Raw genomic sequence first — 15,237 nt, 5'->3', positions numbered from 1 at the left:
GGAGGACCTGGGATCATCTTCCCTACGTCTCCTTCCCTTTTCCCTCCCTCTGCTTCCTGGCTGCCAGGAGAGGAGAAGTCCTCTTTGCCATGCCTTTCCACCCTAATGTTTTGACTCATCTTGGGCCCAGGGCAATGGACTCAGCCAACCATGGACTGAGGCCTCTGAAACTGAGAGCCCCAAATAGACTTCTCCTTCTCTAAGTTGTTCTGGTCAGGTGTTTTGGTCACAGTGGCGAAAAGCTGACCAACAGGGGGGTAAAAGACAGCCTGCTGAGTCTTACCTGGAAGACCCCAGGGGGTCTGGTCCCGTTGCTTCTGACTTTTCTCAGCTTCTCCTCTCTCCCTGGTTCTCTCTGCACCAGCCACACTAGCTGGAGTTGCCGCTCTGTAAGAACGGCAGGTTTTGGTGGGAGAGACAGAGCTCAAATCCAGAAATTATTATAGTTCAGCTGTTAACTTTGTGATTTTATTACACACCCAAGGAAAGACTTACAGTATGCAGTGGTTATGTGAATTTTGAGTCCAGGGAAGAGATACAGGTTGCTACAGTTTGGATCTGAACTGTCCCCCACAGGCCCATGTATAAAGGCTTAATCCCCTGCTTGACATTATAGAAGTGTTGAAATTTTATGAAGCAGGGCTTAGTAGGAGGAATTCCAGTCATTGAGGGTATACCCCTGAAGTGCCCCCTGCCATAATGTTCTGCCTCACCAGAGGTCCCCAAAGCAATGCGACCAACTGACTATGGACTGAAATCTCTAAAACCATGAACCAAAATAAATTTCTCTATAAGTTGATTGTCTCAGGTATTTTGTTACAGTAACAGAAATCTGACTGACATAGGGACAGAAGATACAAATTGGGAAGGACTCAACAGATAGTGTGTAAAGCCAAGGGATTGGATGAAGTTTTTAGAGAGTTAGTATAAAAGAAAAGATATCTGAAGAGTTCTTAAAAAATAGGAAGTAATTATCAAATGCATCTGAGAGAATTTAGAAAAGATGGACTCCCACAGGCCAAGTGAAGTGTTTCAAAAAGGAAGGAACGATTATCTCACCAAATGCAGCTGTCAGGTAAGAGGAAGACTGAGAAACATTGAAATCAGTAGTGACCTCGACAAGAGCAACTTAAAAGGGAGGTAAAGGTGGTTCAGAAAAGAATGGGAGAAGATGAAGTGGAGGCAGTGAGAAGAGATAAATTTGTCTAAGAAGTTTGCTATAAAGAGGGGGGAAGTGAGCCTGCAGATGGAAGGAGATCCGGGATAAGGATTTTTTAAATTTCATTTGGACTATATTACTGCATGTTGGCGTGCTGCTGGGAGTGATCCTGTAAAGAGGAGAGAAGAGTGAGGTGCTTGAATGGGATGGAAATGGAATTGGGGATTGGCCTTACATGACAAACAGAGGAGTAAACCAACAGTTTTTCTTTCTCACAACAGAAAAGAAAACAAAATAGTGGGCACTGATACAGGTAGTTTGGAAGATTTGGTTATAAAAGCAAATGGAAAATATTTTCTGATTACTTCTACTTTCTAAATGAAATAAGAATTAAGGTTATCAACTGAGAATGGAGAACAGGGAATGGAATCAAAGAGGCACGAGGTAAGAAATAATGATCTAGAGGGAACAATGAGCAGTGGACTAGGCAAGTGAGGTGGGGCTCGGGAGCAGTCGTAAGTGAGCCCCAGATTAGTGGTGATGAATTTATAGCCAGACCAGCAGGGGAGGGGGAGACTGGTTTAACCAGGTGCTGATTTTCCCATGTCGCGAGTGCTTGAGGAGAGAAGAACAAGGGAGTTGAGGACTGGTGTAAGGAATTGTTTTAGTGAAGAGCAATTGAAACCGAGCTGTCTTAGGATGGAGTAAGGCTGAGTGGAAAAGTGGCTGGGAAAATGGGTGGAGGAGGTTCTGGGGGTTGGAGAATTGCTGGTGTCAGGATACCACAGTGAGTAAAGAAGCCTAATGCTTGACAGTGAGTTATGGGAGAGGCAATGACAACGTCCAGATGACTTGGAAGGGGGTGACTGAGGAATGAAGGACAAGATCTGATGACTCAGTGCCATTCATGGAAGGACTGTCCTGGTGATATTGAGATGACTGGAGAGATTGCAGCCAGCCAAGAACGGAACGCTCTAAGCACTGATGGAGAGTGACCTGCAGGGCTGTTGGTGGCTGCCACAAGGAAGGGTCATTGGTGGAAACGACAAAGACTTCAAAGTCTTCAAAGCAGTTGGGAAGTTTAGGGAAGAAGAGAAATCCTGGTCGGGAGTGGCAAGGAAGGACACAGAGAACAGGTACCACACCGGGACCCACTTATAGGAGACAAAACAGCCACCACCTGGGGGCGCTCTAGCAGCAGTAGTGTCAGCCTGGAGCTGTGAGCGTCCCTGCAGGAAGAGATTGAAGAGACAGATTTTTGTTGATGACAGATGTGAGTTCCAAGGGTAACGGAGGAAGGTTCCTGGTTGCAGAGGGAAAAAAAAGATTGGGTCAGATTACTATTATTAACAGAACCATTTAGGGAGGACTGTTTAAATTAAGAGACATGGTCTGGGAGCCCGGGGGTCTTGGGGTTGCTGAAGTATACAAAGAGAATACATCAAGATTATTTCTGGATTTGGGGGCAGAGGATGCCAAAGAGGCCATGAGTGCATTAAGACAGGCAGAACACTATGGGATCATGGGTTAGTCATTTTGATGTAATGACTTGAGGGTGAACCCAAATGTGGTGGCATCAAGCACCTGGTCAGTCGGGCCTTTCCCATAGTCAACTTATACAAAGGGGCCTCAGTGTGTGAGGGGCAGAGGGAAGTCCTTCCCGCTTCCTTGAGCATGGACAAATCCGTTTTCTCCTTTTGAAAGAATAAGGTAACGAATGTTTTCCCTGATCTCTAATTCATCACTCTCGAGAGCACATACATCACGCTGACTAACTGGAAGCGGGGACCCGATTGATTTCTCTTTAATAAGAAAATGAGTGGTCCACAAAGTACCTAATGGAGGCATGCTTTAAATTAAAATAGAAAAACTTGAGATTCCGATCTTTCTTGCCTTGGAATTGGAGACATGAGTCATTCTGAAGTGTCTTTGTAAAATTTCATGGAGAAGGGGATCATTTTCCATGGAAAACCTCCACCTGGCTTATTAAAATGGAGCCTCCCCTAGGGCTGGCCTCAGAGAGTCTCCAGATGCAGACAACTGATTCATGTTGCTGAATGGCCTTCCCCAAAGGGCACTGGTGCCAGAGAATCATAGGGCGGTCTTCTCTCTGTTGCTTCTACAAAGACAATATTAGTGATGAATTAAGAAATTTAAGGCCATTGAACACCATTTTTTTTTTCATGGAGAGTGACATTTAGGAGGATTAAAATAAATAAATAAATAAAGGCACTTGAGGATAAAGGGAGAAAGGTAGTACTTTTCTCCCTCTTTCCAAATAAGAAGCTGCCTCAATCTTCCTTTTCCCTCAGGAGTCAGAAAAATAAAGTGATACAAAATCCAGTCTATTTCTATGCCTTGAGGCATGGCCATTAGGGGATGCAAATTGAATCTTCTCTGACTAAAATTCAGTGTATAACATAGTGTTTGAGCCACGCGCAAAACCCACCCATTCATGAACGGGCTCTTTCTTTGCACATTTGTGGGCAGGTTCTGCCCAAGCAGGGAGAAAAGTTTGACTTACAGCATTATTAAAAATGAAGCAATACTTTAAAATTTCCCTGAAGTCAACAGACAATAAACTGAGATTGGAATCGGTTTTACTCATTGAATTTTTACAAGTGAGACATTTCATTAACTTAATAGTTCACGAAAAGCAGTGCTAGTGGTGATGAAGAGATGGTGCATACCTCACCTTATTGTTTGGGAGACTGGTTTAAACTCTTCTCAGCAGGTTTTACCTGCCTGCATGCAAATGTCAGGATTGAAGCATTCACTACTGTTAAGTTCCCAGGACTGCTTCAAAGAACAAAGGCATTCGTTTCCTCAAAAATTAAAAATAGAATCACTGTGTACATTTTATAATGTGTGAATTAGACCTCAATTTTCATTTCTGTGGCCAATATAACTGAAAGGAACAAATTAGAGGAGGACAAGTTCATTTTGGCTCAGAGTTTCAGTCCAGAGTCCACCAACTCCATGCTGGGCAAAACATCATGGAGGTGGTGGGGGAGGAAGGGTGTGGTGGAGGAAAGCTTCCTGCTTGTAGGAGCAGAGAGATGAGGAAGGAACTAGAGATAAGATGCTAGGCAGGGGCATGCCCCCAAGGACCTGCTTCCTGTAGTCATGCCTCACCCACTAACAGGTATTACCTAGGAGTCCATCAAATGAATTCATCCAATGATGGGGTTACAGCTCTGATATTCAAATCCTCTCACCTCTGAGCTTCCTTCATTGCCTATCCCATGAACTATTCGGGGGACAGTAGAGATTCAAACCATAATACATGTAACTCAGAAATTTTACCTGTGTATTTTTAAAAGAATTGAAAGTAGGGTCTAGGAGATGTGTGTGCTGGTTTGTCTACTCAGGTTCATAGAAGTATTATTTCCAAAAGATGGAATCAACCCAGTGTTCATTCACAGATGAATGGATTAACAAAATGCTGGAATATTATCCAGCCTTCAAAAGCAATGAAATTCTGACACAGGCTACAATGTGGACAAACCTTAATAAAGTAATGGAAAGTGAAGTAAATCAGTCACACAAAGACAAATACTGTATGATTTCATCTATACAAAGTACTTAGAGTAGTCAAATTCACAGACAGAAAGTAGAATGGTGGTTACCGGGGCCTAAAAGAAGGAAAATGGGGTATTAGTGTGCAAAATATATAGCATCTCAATTTGGGATAATGAAAAAGTTCTAGGCATGGTGAGTCATAGTGGCAAAACAACAATGTGAATATAATTAATAATACTGAGCGTATATTTAAAAATAGTTAAGATGATACATTTTATTGGGCATACTTCTTTCCAATTTTTTTTTTAATAGGTATGGCTCTGTGCTAGTTTTCTGTTACTATGACAAAATATCTGAGATAACTTAAACAAAGAAAGGGTCTATTTTGGGTCCCCATTTTGGAAGTTTCAAGCCATGGTCCCTTTTGCTTTGGGGCCTGCGGTGAGATACCCCATCATGGCAGGTGTGCATGCCAGAGGAAGCTGCCTATCTCATGGCAGTCGGGAAGTAAAGAGGGAGAGAGAAAAGGGTGTGGTGGAGAATTGGAGAGCATCCCACAAGCTCTCCAAGGGCATGCTCCCAGAGATCTGAAGGTTTCCAACTAGGCTCCGCCTCTTAAAGGTTCCACTACCTCCTAATAGCACCTTGGGCTGGACCAAGTCTTTTAGCACACGTGCCTATGGAAAACACTTAACCAAATCACAGCAAGCTCTACGGGTTATCCTACCTAGACATTTCACATACACGAAATTCTACAATATGTAGTCCTTTGTGACTGTCTTCTTTCACTTACCATTCTGTCTTTAAGTTTCATTCGTGTTATAGCATCCAGAGATTCTTTTCTTTTTAAGGCTAAATAATATTCCATTGTATAAATACATCACATTATTCCAGAGCTGTGAAAAAAGAACATCATGAAGAGTGACTACTAATGGATGCAAGATTTCTTTTTAGAGTGATGAAATCATTCAGAACTTGGTTTGCTGTGAAAGTCTCATGATTCTGTGACTATATTAGAAAACATGGAATTGTACATTTTATAAATGTACTATTTATAATGTGTGAATTCGATCTCAATAAAGCTATTGTACAAAAAAATGAAAAAAGGTCCATCAACAAGAGACATCTTAGCTTCATGAACATCTTACAATGTCCATAGCAAATATAGAAGATACACATTCAGCATCAGAAGGTCTGGGTACAGGTACTACCTCTGGCACTTCATGGTGTGACTTTGGAGCTCACATTTATGACCTGGAGATGGAAGAGAAAGGTTGTTTTCCTAGATGCATCTCTCACTCATCAGGTATTTTGCCATGTTCCCAGCTGCCTCTAACTAGGTAAAGAGCAGCTGTAGGTGAATATGGAATGGATGTCAGGTTGGAATTTCATTGTCACAATTACTGTCACCACAGAGTCTTTTCTTTTCATTAAACATATTTTTTGGCCTACTTTCCTGCACATTGATATGACTGAAGTTAAGCAGACCTCAACTGCTCTGGTCAATTACCAATGGGACATAAACGTCCCAGCCAGCAGCACTGGAGGGGAGAGGCAGGATTTCTATGTATTCATATCAAAGAAAGATGCAAAATTGCCTGCTAAATGTTATTATTTTGTGTATATTAACTTTTGTAGAAATTTCCTTTTTTTTCTTTCCCTGATGCTCTGTGTCCTGAAATATTCCACTCAAGGGGCCTCTATTGATTCATCTTGATTTTGGAGTTTTTGCAGTTTTATTTATTGGGTCACACCAGGTTTGGAGGTTTCCTTCTGTCCTCTTCCTAATTATCCTCTTGATTCCTATAGACCCAAGAGGGGGTCTGAGGCCTTAAGTTACTGCCGTTTTCTTTGCTGCACCTTGAAGTTGTTCTCCAAAGACAAGAGAAATGTGCCAGTCAACCAATTTTGTTATTTCCTAATCAATATTTCCTTATCAACTTTTAGGCGCTATTTATGAGCTCTTATCAGGAAAAAACAGTCAATGAGGGAATAAGTGATTTTTCCACTCACTGGTATGTGTGCGTTTGTGTGTGGGGTGGGGGGCAGGAGGGTTCTAGGAATCAAACTCAGGGTCTTACACATGTTGGGCAAGAACTCTACCTCTCAGCTACACCCCAAGTCTCTCTCTGAACTTCTTAGGGGTAGTACACATGCATTTCCAGTTTGCACCTCTCGGGAGAAAGAAACTCACAGTAGGTATTCGGGGGATAGGCCTCCATTAGACATCTTGATCGAAGAGACATGTACCAAATAGTCAGCTGTGTTTTACCACTGACCCACACCCCCAGCCTTTTTTATTCTTTTTTTTTTTTTTTGAGACATTTTGAGACAGGGTCACTAAGTTGTTTAGGGCCTCGCTATGTAGCTGAAGCTGGCTTTGAACTTGATATCCTCCTCCCTCAGCCTCCTGAGTCCTAGGATTATAAGCATGTGCCCCCACACCCAGTCAAATATCCATGTATGCCAAAAATCTAGAATTTTCCCTAACTAATTAAACTGTAATTTGGAAATGGAGGATGTTATTATTGATATTATGTTTGAAAACTCTGAGTTGGTGAGAAATTTAGTGTTCCTAGGACCACAGAAATTGAAAAGGTAAAAGAATTAGAAATGTTCACAAACAGGTCCATCTTTTGGTCTTGAGGAATTTACTGATAGCAGAAAAGGAACATTTGAAGAAATAAAGTTCAGAAATTTTAGGCTTTTTAATGGGAGAAACTTCAAGTTTGTTGAGTTGCTGACACCTCAAAGCTTCTGGGGCCAACTCCTCAAAATATTCATCTCTTTACGAAAACTCCTTAAGATTTTATTTCGAAAAATGCTGTCCATTCAGGGGTATTTTCCGAAGTGAATAATATTTCAGTGCATTTCTAAAAGCTAAATGCTTGGCTCTGGCCTCACTAGAAGTTTATGTTATCATCTTCCAACCAAAGAAAAATATCTATTTGACTTAGAAAAGGAATCTGTCATTTTAGGCTCTCTGGAAAAGTTTAAAATAGAGAAATATTATTTCCTTACAAGGTCTAATAAATAATTCAGACCAGCTATAGATTGCAATGAAAAAAAAAATTTCTTTTTTCTTTGCAGTGAGTTGGTGTCCTCCATCTTTAATGGGATCTAGTTGTTCTTTAGCTATTCCACACCTAATCACAGTGCTTTCTGGAAGTGGCCTCTGACTTTCCCTTCCCTTCCTCCCATTACCTTTCCTTTCTTTTATTTTTTTCTTTTATCCTTCATTCTCAGCCTCTGATGGAATTTATGCTTCCTTTAACGCCAAGGATGGACATGTGACTTAAGTATGGCCAAAATCAAAACACTGTCTCCCTCTGGGGATAGTGATTGGTTCAAGGATGGGCATATGACTCAAGTGAGATCAATTGGAGACAAGGAGGTTAACTTTGGGATACTGGAGTTAACTAGTACATTTCCCAAAAAGTTTCCATTTTAAGTACCTGGGGCTTAATCTTGCTCTGAAACCTGGGAACAAAAGTAGAAGATGCCTCAAAGTTATCCCACCCTAGGAGTAAGCAAACTGGGTATTTATACCCTGACTCCCATCAGTTATTGGTGGAGGATTATTGGTGATGGTGGTGGGGTCATTCATTCCCTTGCATTTGGGGCTCAGGTGGTCAGAAGGAAGCCCTCGGGGAAATAAATGCATTTGGAAGTTGGTCTTGTAGATACCAAAATGAGGAAGACATTAAAAGCATCTGCTACAATAAATAATGACATTAGTGCAATATGTCTTATTCCACTTCATGGTAAACAGTAAATAATGACTTTAGCACAACATATCTTATTCCTTCTTATAGTAAACATTTACTAAAAATGGTAGTTACTGATAATATTTTTTCATTCTACAAATACCTGCTGTACATGTTCTTTGGTACATTTCTCTGCTAGATGCTGGGAAGAAAACAATAAACAAGTCAGAGATGGTCCTATTCCTCAGGAAACTGTCAATGTATAGTAGACACAAGCAACTAAGTGAGAAGTACATAACGAGGACAGGGAAAGTACTGGGTGCTGGGAGAGCACACATGAGAAGAGCCACAACCTGTTTTCTAAGTTCCTCCCCAGTGACTATAGCTTCTATTTCAGTAGCTGCCAAAATAAATAGCAACAATAATCATAAGACAGAGGTGGAAGAGAAGCTGAGATTGCACCATGCATCCTGATGGGTTGAATATCACACTATGTGTGCATATTAGTATAAAAGTAATTTCTAATAGAAGGGAAACCAGGGGAGAAGAGGCAGGAGGGATGGGAACAGGGAGGAACTATGGAATGAAATTGGCCAAATTATGCTATGTGCACATAAGAAAATACCACAGTGAATTTCACCTTTATGTATACCTATAAAGCACCTATTAAAAGTGATAAATAGAAGGAAGACCACTAGAGAAAGGAGAACAGGAGTTGGAGGGAGGGAGGGAAAGAGGAAGTACTAGGGACTGAAATGGAGCAAATTATGTTCCATGCATGCATGATTATGTCAAAATGAACCCCAACATTATGTGTAACTCTAAATCACTAATAAAAACATTTAAAAAGACTTTCAGGCTGGGGGGATAGCTCTCTGGTAGAGTTCTTGCCCACCATGCACAAGGCCCATGGCTCAGTCTTCAACATCCCAAATAAAAAGAGTTGATCTAGCAAGACCCAACTCAATAAATGCCACTATCAACTAAAATAGTAATCCAAGTGACTATCTGTCAATTGTGGATAAAGACATTTGAGAACACAGGTGCAGTTTGAGTGAGGTGGGTATTGGTCACTTGAAGACATGGCTAGAGAGCTTAAACCTAATACATTACACCCTGATGTATTGGTTCCAGAAAACGTGATGCTACCAATGGGGTGTAGCAGCAGGAAGCTCAGAGAGCAAAGAGTCAGAGATTAAATGTCATGTGTCTTCCAGGAAATGGGGGTAGAGGCTGCACAAACCTGCCATCACAGGTGCCTGGTCTCATGGCAGGGCTTTGGAGGATGCCCAATAGACAACTATTGAAACTAATTAATTCTATTTGAAATGGATACAGTGGCCTGTCTATCACAACAGTCGCTAGCGCTAACATTAAGAATTTCCCTAGCTGCACATTCACTAAATAACACTTCTATCTGGTTAATCAAGTGCAAATCAATATGCATATTCATCAGATTAATAAACCTTTAATCTGGCTTTCCAAAGTAATCTTCTCTCATGAGTGGTCTGGCCCTTTTGATGGTTGTACTCTTAGATGAATATACTGGCTCTGCTCTGGTTAGTTAGTGTGACTCAGGGACCCTATGGCTGACTATTTCCTTGTGGGAAGCTGAGAAAAATCATATTTCTGGACCTGCATACTGGCCCCTCCAAGACAAGCATCCTGTGAGGCCCTAAATCACACTTCTATTTCATTTCACTCCAACTGCAAGCACATAACCAGAACTGTGAAAGTGTATGCTGCTGACATGAAGTATGGCATTCAACTCATAGTCCTTCATTGCTCAAGTCAGAGGCCACTGTCCACATGGGCAAAGGCCACTGGCCCACCGCAGGATTTAATAAATGTTAACATTTTACTATATTTGTTTCATATATATATATGACCTTTTAGTGACCTTTGTATCTTTCCATGATCCCACCCTCCTTTTCTTCCAGAAGTTACATTAGTTGAGTTTAATACGTATTAATTTTTATATTTTCCTTATATATATTTGAACTAATAAAAATATAGTTTTATAAATTTCCTCCTCTTCCTTGTTCTTTTTGTAGTACTGGGGACAGAACCCAGGGCCTTGCACATACTAGGAAAGCATTCTACCTCTGAGATACATCCCCAACCTTTTTTTTAAAAAAATTGTTTTTTGTAGCTGTTGATGGACAGAATGACTTTATTTTATTTGTTTTATTTTTCTGTGATGCCGAGTATCAAACTCAGTGCCTCATGCATGCTAAGCAAGTGCTCTACCACTGAGCCACAGCCCCAGTCCCACATCCCCAGCCTTTTGTTTTTTATTTTGAGGCAGAGTCTTGTTAAGTCATCCAAGCTGGAGACCCTCCTACCTTAGTCTCCCACGTGGCTGGATTCATAGGAGCATGCCAGTGTGCCCAGCTTGGTTTTATAAACTTTAAAGCTTCAAGTTAGTAATAATCTTTCTACATGATTCTACCATTTGTTTGGTTGTTTACTCAATATTGTATTTGTTAGAATTATTTATGTAGCTCTATGTGGAAATGCTTACATTTAAAATTTTAGGATGCATACCCAGGTGTAAGTTTTTCCAATGATCTCAAGCCGTTCATTATCTCTGTACTCCTCCTGAGTAAGAGAGACTTTGGCCTGCTTAACCTGTACACGGAAAACCCTCTGCCATCTGTCTTGTTGCTGCCTGGAATTTAATTCCAACTTAGTAATAGAAATTGTTTTTGTTATCAATTTTACCAATTTATGGGTTCACTGTTGTTATTACATCTCTGTGTGTCCCTCTGGATCCTGTCGATTTCTTGCTGAATGACTTCCTTTCATAATTGTTTCAAGCAAACCAGAAGTTTTCTGTGCCCTCTTCACTGGAAATGCCTGCCACATTTTCACAAAATGGGATGACATTATAAATGCAGTGTTAAAACTTGCTCTTTTTTGCTTAATGACAAACACAGCTCTACATATTTAAAAAAAACCCACTTAATTCCATAATTTAATCCACTTATCTCCTACTGATGAATATTTAAATTGTTTCCAAATATTTGCTAACAGAAATAACATCACAGCAAAGTGATCCTTGCACATTTGACTGGTTCCTGTGTGGTTAAATGGTATTTCAGAATCTAAGGTATTCACATTTCAGATTTTGATACATATTGTTCATATTTGCCCTCAGAAAAAATTGTTGCATGCCCACTAATATTGCGTGCTCATTGGCTTTTCCAACATCGCCTCTGTTTTTAAATTTTTAACCCACTTTTCCTTGGTTGTTAGTAGTAAGCCCTCCTCTCTGTTCACAGGCACACTTGAATCCTTCTTATTTTGGGGTTCAAACTGATATTTAGTTGCATATAAGCAGCTTTTCCGGTAAAAGAAGGAATTGTGTCAGCATTAAGAATTAAAAGAATCCATTGTTTATTTTTATTTTTGTTTATTTTTGCTGCTAACTCAGAAGCAGCAAAATGCTTTGCCTTCCACTTAGCATTTTTCGACTTTGTCTTCCTTTTTAACATCACTTAGAAAACCCCTGGTTGGTTTCTGGACCAGTTTAGGTCCCCCTGTTAAAACCTCTCAGAACACACTCCACTTCTAATCTATAGTCAGACTGGTTATCGGTTGCTCCGTTGGGCCACACAATCTTCGTTTCTTTTTTTTAAAATTGATTAGGTCTAATGATTCATTGTACACAACTGCAGCACAACTTTTCATTTCTCTGGTTGTACACGATGTAGCATCGCACCACATGTGCAGTCATACGTGTACCTAGGATAATGATGTCCATCTCATTCCACCATCTTTCCTGCAAAATAATATGTATGATCACTTACTTCATCTGTTTCTTTTTCTTAATTGTGAGGCCATGTGAACAGGAACCTTGCCTTTCCCATCCCAAATGATATCTTAGCACCTGGGATAGGTGCTATAAAAATCCTATTCATTCACTGGTGAATGAATGAATAAAGTGTGATGCAGATGTTGACTTTCCATAGAATATGGCCAGTATTCAACTGTTCTAGTTTTCATTGTTAAATCTTTACACATCTAGCCTTCTGAGTTTGCAGCAAAAATAAATGATTGATTCTTTTAATTCTTTTTTTTTTAATTTTTTATTTTTTTTTATTGGTTGTTCACAACATTACAAAGCTCTTGACATATCATATTTCATACATTAGATTGAAGTGGGTTATGAACTCCCAATTTTACCCCAAATGCAGATTGCAGAATTACGTTGGTTATACATCCACAATTTTACATAATGCCCAATTAGTAATTGTTGTATTCTGCTAACTTTCCTATCCCCTACTATCCCCCTCCCCTCCCCTCCCCTCCTTTCTTCTCTCTCTACCCCATCTACTGTAATTCATTACTCTCCTTGTTTATTTTCCCATTCCCCTCACAACCTCTTTTATGTAATTTTGTATAGCAATGAGGGTCTCCCTTCATTTCCATGCAATTTCCCTTTTCTCTCCTTTTCCCTCCCATCTCATGACTCTGTTAAATGTTAGTCTTTTCTTCCTGCTCTTCCTCCTTGCTCTGTTCATAGTTGCTCTCATTATATCAAAGAAGACATTTGGTATTTGTTTTTTAGGGATTGACCAGCTTCACTAAGCATAATCTGCTCTAGTGCCATCCATTTCCCTGCAAATTCTATGATTTTGTCATTTTTTATTGCTGCATAGTACTCCATTGTGTATAGATGCCACATTTTTTTTATCCATTCATCCATTGAAGGGCATCTGGGTTGGTTCCACAGTCTAGATATTGTGAATTGTGCTGCTATGAACATTGATGTGGCAGCATCCCTGTAGCATGCTCTTTTAAGGTCTTCAGGGAATAGTCCGAGAAGGGCAATAGCAGGGTCAAATGGTGGTTCCATTCCCAGCTCAATCAACAAATGGGCCAAGGATCTGAACAGACACTTCTCAGAGGAGGATATACAATCAATCAACAAGTACATGAAAAAATGCTCATCATCTCTAGCAGTCAGAGAAATGCAAATCAAAACCACCCTAAGATACCATCTCACTCCAGTAAGATTGGCAGCCACTATGAAGTCAAACAACAGCAAGTGCTGGCGAGGATGTGGAGAAAAGGGTACTCTTGTACATTGCTGGTGGGACTGCAAATTGGTGCGGCCAATTTGGAAAGCAGTTTGGAGATTCCTGGGAAAGCTGGGAATGGAACCACCATTTGACTCTTTTAATTCTTAATGCTGACACATTTCTTCTTTTTCCTAAAAAGCTGCTGATAGGCATCTAATAATAAACAATTTGTTGGGTTGGAGTTTTAGCTTAGTGATAAAGTTTGTGCTTAGTATCTATGAGGCCCTGAGTTAGATCCCCAGTACTGAAATTCATAATAATGATAATGATAATAAACATCTGTGGTAAGCATAGTCTACACTGCTCATTGAGAACACAAAGCTGAACAAGATGTGATTTTTGCCCTTAAAAAATAATTTCATCTAGTACAGAGAAATAGACAAGTAAAAGAAAAATATGCTATTGAAGTTGGTGTAGGATACAAAGGGAACATGAGAATTTCAACCCCGGGGGGAATAGACTCTCAGTTCTTCTGAAAGACAACAGAGAGAATGGCAGGAATACAAAGCTGGGGGTCCTTTGGCAAGTTGGGGCAGGCACCACAAAGAGAAAGAAGATTCCGGAGTTAAGTAAGAGCCCAGATGTTAGTTGGCCAACAACCCATGATTGGCAATTGTGACTTTCCCCTTTAGGCAATGGTGATCCCTGTTTTAGCAGAGAGGCAATAAAATGGTTTCTTAAAGTAGTTGGAAATATTTTGCTTAAAATAAAAGTCTAAGAGATGTGCCCTGCTAATGTGCTACAATGCCGACTGCTTTTGTAATCCGGTCTTCAAGCATTTTCAATGTGATTAGGAAAATGTATTGATGACTTGAGAATTCACTTTCTTTCATCAAATGTGTTTTGGACACCTATTATGTAAAAGTCATTACAAAATGCCAAAAAAATTAATAATTTGTATAACCTAGGTCCCACAAGAATACTATAAATAAAATTCTATTAAGACATTGGACAGGGTGACCTCTAAATTGTCTTCACCAAAATTCTCTTACCTTCCCCTTTGCCGAAATGAACTTGAACTTAATTCTTAGAATGTCTTTGGAGGGGAAAGGAAGGAACAACTGATAATGCTCACACCTAAAAACTGGATTCTAAGTTAAACTTCTGTACCCCCAGAGCAGAACGTCTCTCAGAATATACTATATCGGTCACTTGTCACTTGTCGTGTACTTATGACCTATTTATAAGTTTCTTCAGCTAGTACCTGCTACAGTCTGCCCAGATCCAAGTCCCCGCCTCTGCCTCCTGCATCAAGGCCTGCACTCCTGGCCCTGCCTCTTCCTCCTTCTAGCCTCTCTATCCATTACCGGGGTCTCCTCTTGCCCCATGGCATGCTACACCTATCCTGCATCATTTCCGATTTAGAGAAGTTCTAGTTTAGGGACTGCTCAACTTTAGAGGAATTAAGTTCTGAACCACGAAAGATTTCAAGTTCAGTCAGTACTCAGGGTTTAGAAAAGATCAAGGAGAATTGGTAAACTCTGATTTCCTAAGAAGTGTTATTGACACTGCATTTACGACTTCAATAGACTTTTTGAGTTTCTAGGAGTGAGGCCAAAACTTGAACTGGGTGAAAATTCCTACTTAGCCATTCCTAAAGCTGTGTGGCCTTCAGCACATTACTTAGTCTTTTGCAGTTTTTGTTAGCTCGTCTCTGAAATGAGAGTCACTTACCTACTTCATACTATTCTGGAAGATTAAATAATCATCCATAATGTACTGAATACACGGGAGGAAGTTTATAAGTACTGACTATCATTAT

Source organism: Ictidomys tridecemlineatus, chromosome 9 (genome assembly GCF_052094955.1).
Source record: "Ictidomys tridecemlineatus isolate mIctTri1 chromosome 9, mIctTri1.hap1, whole genome shotgun sequence".
Lineage (NCBI taxonomy): Eukaryota > Metazoa > Chordata > Mammalia > Rodentia > Sciuridae > Ictidomys > Ictidomys tridecemlineatus.
Note: the sequence above shows the minus strand (reverse complement) of the source record.